Source organism: Panulirus ornatus, chromosome 8, assembly GCF_036320965.1.
Source record: "Panulirus ornatus isolate Po-2019 chromosome 8, ASM3632096v1, whole genome shotgun sequence".
NCBI classification, from domain to species: domain Eukaryota; kingdom Metazoa; phylum Arthropoda; class Malacostraca; order Decapoda; family Palinuridae; genus Panulirus; species Panulirus ornatus.
This window is the reverse complement of record NC_092231.1, coordinates 47,868,009-47,876,196: the sequence shown is the minus strand read 5'-3', so window position 1 is coordinate 47,876,196 and position 8,188 is coordinate 47,868,009.

Below are 8,188 nucleotides of genomic sequence, written 5' to 3'. Positions count from 1 at the left end.
ATATATATATATATATATATATATATATATATATATATATATATATATATATATATATATATATATGATTATTATCATTATAATTATCATTTTGCTTTGTCGCTGTCTCCCGCGCCTGACAGGTAGCGCAAGGAAATTGCCCAACCCATCCCCACACACATGCACACACACACACGTCCACACACGGAAACATACACACCCACACATCCCAACTCACACACATATATACACACAAGACACACACATATACACACATGAACACAATAGACACTGTCTGCCCCTACGTACCCCAATCGCCACCCCGCCACACACGGAATAACATCCCCCTTCCCCCCTCATGTGCGCGAGTCAGCGAAAGGAAAAGACAACAAAGGCCCCAGTCGCACACACTCAGTCTCTAGCTGTCATGCAATAATGACCGAAACCACCGATCCCTGTCCAAATCCAGGCCCCACACAACTTTCCATGGTTTACCAAAGGCGTTTCACATGCCATGATTCAATCCATTGACAGATCGTCGACCCCGGTATACCACATCGATCCAATTCACTCTATTCCTTGCCCGCCTTTCACCCTCCTGCATGTTCAGGCCCCGATCACTCAAAATCTTTTTCACTCTATCTTTCCACCTCCAATCTGGTCTCCCCCTTCTCCTCGTTCCCTCCACCTCCGACACATATATCCTCTTCGTCAATCTTTCCTCACTCATTCTCTCCATGTGCCCAAGCCATTTCAAAACACCCTCTTCTGCTCTCTCAACCACGCTCTTTTTATTTCCACACATCTCTCTTACCATTACATTACTTACTCGATCAAAGCACCTCACACCACATTTTGTCATCAAACATCTCATTTCCAGCACATCCACCCTCCTGCGCACAACTCTATCCATAGCCCACGCCTCGCAACCATACAGCATTGTTGGAACCACTATTCCTTAAAACTAGCCATTTTTGCTTTCCGAGATAATGTTCTCGACTTCCACACATTCTTCAATGCTCCCAAGATTTTCGCCCCCTCCCCCACCCAATGATTTACTACCGATTCCGTGGTTCCATCCGCTGCCAGATCCACTCCCAGATATCTAAAACACTTTACTTCCTCCAGTTTTTCTCCTTTCAAACTTACCTACCAATTGACTTGACGTTTAACCCTACTGTACCAAATAACCTTGATCTTATTCACATTTACTCTTAACTTTCTTCTTTCACACACTTTACCAAACTCAGTCACCAACTTCTGCAGTGTCTCACATGAATCAGCCACCAGCGCTGTATCATCAGCGAACAACAACTAACTCAATTCCCAAGCTCTCTCATCCCCAACATACTTCATACTTGCCCCTCTTTACAAAACTCTTGCATTTACCTCCCTAACAACCCCATCCATAAACAAATTAAACAACAATGGAGACAAGACACACCCCTGCCGCAAACATACATTCACTGAGAACCAATCACTTTCCGCTCTTCCTACACGTACACATGCCTTACATCCTCGATAAAAACTTCACTGCTTCTAACAACTTGTCTCCCACACCATATATTCTTAGTACCTTCCACAGAGCATCTCTATCAACTCTATCATATGCCTTCTCCAGATCCATAAATGCTACATACAAATCCATTTGCTTTTCTAAGTATTTCTCACATACATTCTTCAAAGCAAACACCTGATCCACACATCCTCTACCACTTCTGAAACCACACTGCTCTTCCCCAGTCTGATGCTCAGTACATGCCTTCACCCTCTCAATCAATACCCTCCCAATAATCTACCAGGAATACTTAACAAACTTATACCTCTGTAATTTGAGCAGTCTCCTTTGATCCCTTTGCCTTTGTACAATGGCACTATGCAAGCATTCAGCCAATCCTCAGGCACCTCACTATGAATCGTACATACATTAAACAACCTTACCAACCAGTCAACAATACAGTCACCCCCTTTCTAATAAATTCGACTGCAATACGATCCAAATCTCCTGCCTTGCCGGCTTTCATCTTCCGCAAAGCTTTTACTACCTCTTCTCTGTTTACCAAATCATTTTCCCTAACCCTCTCACTTTGCACACCACCTCGACCAAAACACGCTATATCTGCCACTCTATCATCAAACACATTCAACAAACCTTCAAAAGAGTCACTCCATCTCCTACTCACATCACCACGACTTGTTATCACCTCCCTATTAACCCCCTTCACTGAAATTCCCATTTGCTCCCTTGTCTTACGCACTTTATTCAACTCCTTCGAGAACATCTTTCTATTCTCCCTAAGATTTAATGATACTCTCTCACCCCAACTCTCATTTGCCCTCTTTTTCACCTCTTGCACCTTTCTCTTGACCTCATGTCTCTTTCTTTTATACATCTCACATTCATTTGCATTTTTTCCTTTCAAAAATGGTCTAAATGCCCCTCTCTTCTCTTTCACTAATAATCTTACTTCTTCATCCCACCACTCACTACCCTTTGTAATCAACCCACCTCCAACGCTCCTCATAGCTCCTTGTATTTTAACTTTCTAAAATGGGAAAGACAAGAAGGAGTCACGCGGGGAGTGTTCGTCCTTCTCGGGGGCTGAGACTGGGGTGTCTGAATGTATGTGGATGTAAACAAGATTTGAAAAAAGGAGAGATAGGTAGTGTGTCTCAGAAAAGGAGCCGGGATGTTTTCGCTCTGAGTGAAACGAAGCTCAAGGGTAAAGGGGAAGAGTGGTTTGGGAATGTCTTGGGAGTAAAGTAAGGGGTTAGTGAGAGGAGAAGAGCAAGGGAAGGAGTAGCACTAATCCTGAAAGAGGAGTTGTGGCAGTATGTGAGAGAATGTAAGAAAGTAAATTCTAGATTGATATGGGTAAAACTGAAAGTTGATGGAGAGAGATTGGTGATTATTGGTGCATATGCACCTGGGCATGAGAAAAAAGATCATTAGAGGCAAGAGTTTTGGGAGCAGCTGAATGAGTGTTATCGGTTTTGGTGCACAAGACCGGGCTATAGTGATGGGTGATTTGAATGCAAAGGTGAGTAATGTGACAGTTGATGGAATAATTGGTACACATGGGGTGTTCAGTGTTGTAAGTGGAAATGGTGAAGAGCTCGTAGATTTATATGCGGAAAAAGGACTGGTGATTGGGAATACCTGGTTTAAAAAGCGAGATATACCTAAGTCTACATATGTAAGTAGGAGAGATGGTCAGAGAACGTCATTGGATTACGTGTTAATTGACAGGCGCGCGAAAGAGAGACTTTTGGATGTTAATGTGCATAGCGGTGCAACTGGAGGGATGTCTGATCTTTATCTTGTGGAGGCGAAAGTGAAGATTTGTAGGGGTTTTCAGAAAAGAAGAATGTTGGGGTGAAAAGGGTGGTGAGAGTAAGTGAGCTTAGGAAGGAGACTTGTCTGAGGAAGTACTAGGAGAAACAGAGTACAGAATGGAAAAGATGAGAACAAAGGAGGTAAAGGGAGTGGGGGAGGAATGGGATGTATTTAGGGAAGCAGTGATGGTTTGCGCAAAAGATGCTTGTGGCATGAAAAACGCGGGAGGTGGGTTGATAGAAAGGGTAGAGAGTGGTGGGATGAAGAAGTAAGATTGTTAGTGAAAGAGAAGAGAGAGGCATTGGGACGATTTTTGCAGGGAAAAAATGCAAATGAGTGGGAGATGTATAAAAGAAAGTGGCAGGAGGTCAAGGGAAAGGTGCAAGAGGTGAAAAAGAGGACAAATGACAGTTGGGGTGAGAGAGTATCATTAAATTTTAGGGAAAATAAAAAGATGTTTTGGAAGGAGCTAAATAAAGTGCGTAAGACAAGGGAGGAAATGGGAACTTAAGAGAAGGGGGCTAATGAGGAGGTGATAACAAGTAGTGATGATGTGAAAAGGAGATGGAGTGAGTATTTTGAAGGTTTGTTGAATGTGTTTGATGATAGAGTGGCAGATATAGGGTGGTTTGGTCGAGGTGGTGTGCAAAGTGAGAGGGTTAGGGAAAATGATTTGGTAAACAGAGAAGAGGTAGTAAAAGGTTTGCGGAAGATGAAAGCTGGCAAGGCAGCAGGTTTGGATGGTATAGCAGTGCAATTTATTAAAAAAGGGGGTGACTGTATTGTTGACTGGTTGGTAAGGTTATCTAATGTATGTATGATTCATGGTGAGGTGCCTGAGGATTGGCGGAATGCTTGCATAGTGCCATTGTAGAAAGGCAAAGGGGATAAGAGTGAGCGCTCAAATTACAAAGGTATAAGTTTGTTGAGTATTCCTGGTGTGTGTGAATGAAGAAAGTTAAGAATAAATGTGAATAAGAGCAAGGTTATTAGGTACAGTAGGGTTGAGGGTCAAGTCAACTGGGAGGTAAGTTTGAATGGAGAAAAACTGGAGGAAGTAAAGTGTTTTAGATATCTGGGAGTGGATCTGGCAGCGGATGGAACCATTGAAGCGGAAGTGAATTATAGGGTGGGGGAGGGGGCGAAAGTCATGGGAGCCTTGAAGAATGTTTGGAAGTCGAGAACATTATATCGAAAAACAGAAATGGGTAGGTTTGAAGGAATAGTGGTGCCAACAATGTTGTATTGTTGCGAGGCGTGGGCTATGGATAGAGTTGGACGCAGGAGGATGGATGTGCTGTAAATGAGATGTTTTATGACAATATGTGGTGTGAGGTTGTTTGATCGAGTAAGTAATGTAAGGGTAAGAGAGATGTGTGGAAACAAAAAGAGCGTGGTTGCGAGAGCAGAAGAGGGTATTTTGAAATGTTTTGGTCACATGTAGAGAATGAGTGAGGAAAGATTGACGAAGAGGATATATGTGTCGGAGGTGGAGGGAACGAGACGTGGGAGACCAAATGGAGGTGGAAAGATAGAGTGTAAAAGATTTCGAGTGGTCGGGGCCTCGACATGCAGGAGGGTGAAAGGCGTGCAAGAAATGTTTTGAATTGGATCGATGTTATATACCGGGGTCGACGTGCTGTCAAAGGATTGAATTAGGGCATATGAAACGTCTGGGATAAACCATGACAAGTTCTGTGGGGCCTGGATGTGGAAAGGCAGCTGTGGTTTCGGGCATTATCATATGACAGCTAGAGATTGAGTGTGAACGAATGGGGCTTTTGTTGTCTACCTAGCACACATGAGGGGGAGGGGGATGTTATTCCATGTTTGGCGAGGTGGCGATGGGAATAAATAAGGGCATACAGTATGAATTATATGCATGTGTATATATGTATATGTCTGTGCTTGAATATATATGTGTACATTGAGATGTGTAGGTATGTGTATTTGCGTGTGTGAACGTGTATGTATAAGTATGTGTATGGGGGTGGGCCATTTTCTTTCGTCTGTTTCCCCTGCGCTACCTCGCTAACGCGGGAGTCAGCGACAGAGCAAAATAAATACATAAATTAATATATATTATAGTTTATATATATATATATATATATATATATATATATATATATATATATATATATATATATATATATATATATATATATATATATATATATATATATATATATATATATATATATATATATATATATATATCCATTCTGTACTCAGTCTCTCCTGGGACTTCCTCACACAAGTCTCCTTCCCAAGCTCACTTACTCTCACCACCCTCTTCACCCCAACATTCACTCTTCTTTTCTGGAAACCCATACAAATCTTCACCTTAGCCTCCACAAGATAATGATCAGACATCCCTCCAGTTGCACCTCTCAGCACATTAACATCCAAAAGTCTCTCTTTCGCGCGCCTGCCAATTAACACGTAATCCAATAACGCCCTCTGGCCATCTCTCCTACTTACATGAGTATACTTATGTATACCTCGCTTTTTAAACCAGGTATTCCCAATCATCAGTCCTTTTTCAGCACATAAATCTACAAGCTCTTCACCATTTCCATTTACAACACTGAACACCCCATGTATACCAATTATTCCCTCAACTGCCACATTACTCACCTTTGCATTCAAATCACCCATCACTATAACCCGGTCTCGTGCATCAAAACCACTAACACACTCATTCAGCTGCTCCCAAAACACTTGCCTCTCATGATCTTTCTTCTCATGCCCAGGTGCATATGCACCAATAATCACCCATCTCTCTCCATCAACTTTCAGTTTTACCCATATTAATCGAGAATTTACCTTCTTACATTCTATCACATACTTCCACAACTCCTGTTTCAGGAGTACTGCTACTCCTTCCCTTGCTCTTGTCCTCTCACTAACACCTGACTTTACTCCCAAGACATTCCCAAACCACTCTTCCCCTTTAACCTTGAGCTTCGTTTCACTCAGAGCCAACACATCCAGGTTCCTTTCCTCAAACATACTACCTATCTCTCCTTTTTTCACATCTTGGTTACATCCACACACATTTAGGCACCCCAATCTGAGCCTTCGAGGAGGATGAGCACTTCCCGCGTGACTCCTTCTTCTGTTTCCCATTTTAGAAAGTTAAAAAAATACAAGGAGGGGAGGATTTCTGGCCCCCCGCTACCGTCCCCTCTAGTCGCTTTCTACGACACGCGAGGAATGCGTGGGAAGTATTCTTTCACCCCTATCCCCAGGGATAATATACATATATATATACACATACACACACATACACACACACAGGCACACATACACACACACACACACACACACACACACATACATATATATACATGTGAAAAATGTAAGAAACAATTTAGAAAACTGAAACTTCTTGCTTGAAATAAAATGAAAAAAATGAATGTCACATAATGGTTCAACCTCTGGCTATGGAAAAAGGAAATGTTTAATTTATTTACACAAACGTCAATAGTAGTTCTCATCAATTTAACCACTGTATCAATAACCTTCAATGTCTAAGCTGAGTACAGAATGGAAAAAGGTGAGAACAATGGAAGTAAGGGGAGTGTGGGAGGAATGGGATGTATTTAGGGAATCAGTGATGGATTGCGCCAAAGATGCTTGTGGCATGAGAAGAGTGGGAGGTGGGTTGATTAGAAAGGGTAGTGAGTGGTGGGATGAAGAAGTAAGAGTATTAGTGAAAGAGAAGAGAGAGGCATTTGGACGATTTTTGCAGGGAAAAAATGAAATTGAGTGGGAGACGTATAAAAGAAAGAGACAGGAGGTCAAGAGAAAGGTGCAAGAGGTGAAAAAAGAGGCAAATGAGAGTTGGGGTGAGAGAGTATCATTAAATTTTAGGGAGAATAAAAAGATGTTCTGGAACGAGGTAAATAAAGTGCGTAAGACAAGGGAGCAAATGAGAACTTCAGTGAAGGGCGCAAATGGGGAGGTGATAACAAGTAGTGGTGATGTGAGAAGGAGATGGAGTGAGTATTTTGAAGGTTTGTTGAATGTGTTTGATGATAGAGTGGCAGATATAGGGTGTTTTGGTCGAGGTGGTGTGCAAAGTGCGAGGGTTAGGGAAAATGATTTGGTAAACAGAGAAGAGGTAGTAAAAGCTTTGCGGAAGATGAAAGCCGGCAAGGCAGCAGGTTTGGATGGTATTGCAGTGGAATTTATTAAAAAAGGGGGTGACTGTATGGTTGACTGGTTGGTAAGGTTATTTAATGTATGTATGACTCATGGTGAGGTGCCTGAGGATTGGCGGAATGCGTGCATAGTGCCATTGTACAAAGGCAAAGGGGATAAGAGTGAGTGCTCAAATTACAGAGGTATAAGTTTGTTGAGTATTCCTGGTAAATTATATGGGAGGGTATTGATTGAGAGGGTGAAGGCATGTACAGAGCATCAGATTGGGGAAGAGCAGTGTAGTTTCAGAAGTGGTAGAGGATGTGTGGATCAGGTGTTTGCTTTGAAGAATGTATGTGAGAAATACTTAGAAAAGCAAATGGATTTGTATGTAGCATTTATGGATCTGGAGAAGGCATATGATAGAGTTGATAGAGATGCTCTGTGGAAGGTATTAAGAATATATGGTGTGGGAGGCAAGTTGTTAGAAGCAGTGAAAAGTTTTTATCGAGGATGTAAGGCATGTGTACGTGTAGGAAGAGAGGAAAGTGATTGGTTCTCAGTGAATGTAGGTTTGCGGCAGGGGTGTGTGATGTCTCCATGGTTGTTTAATTTGTTTATGGATGGGGTTGTTAGGGAGGTGAATGCAAGAGTTTTGGAAAGAGGGGCAAGTATGAAGTCTGTTGGGGATGAGAGAGCTTGGGAAGTGAGTCAGTTGTTGTTCGC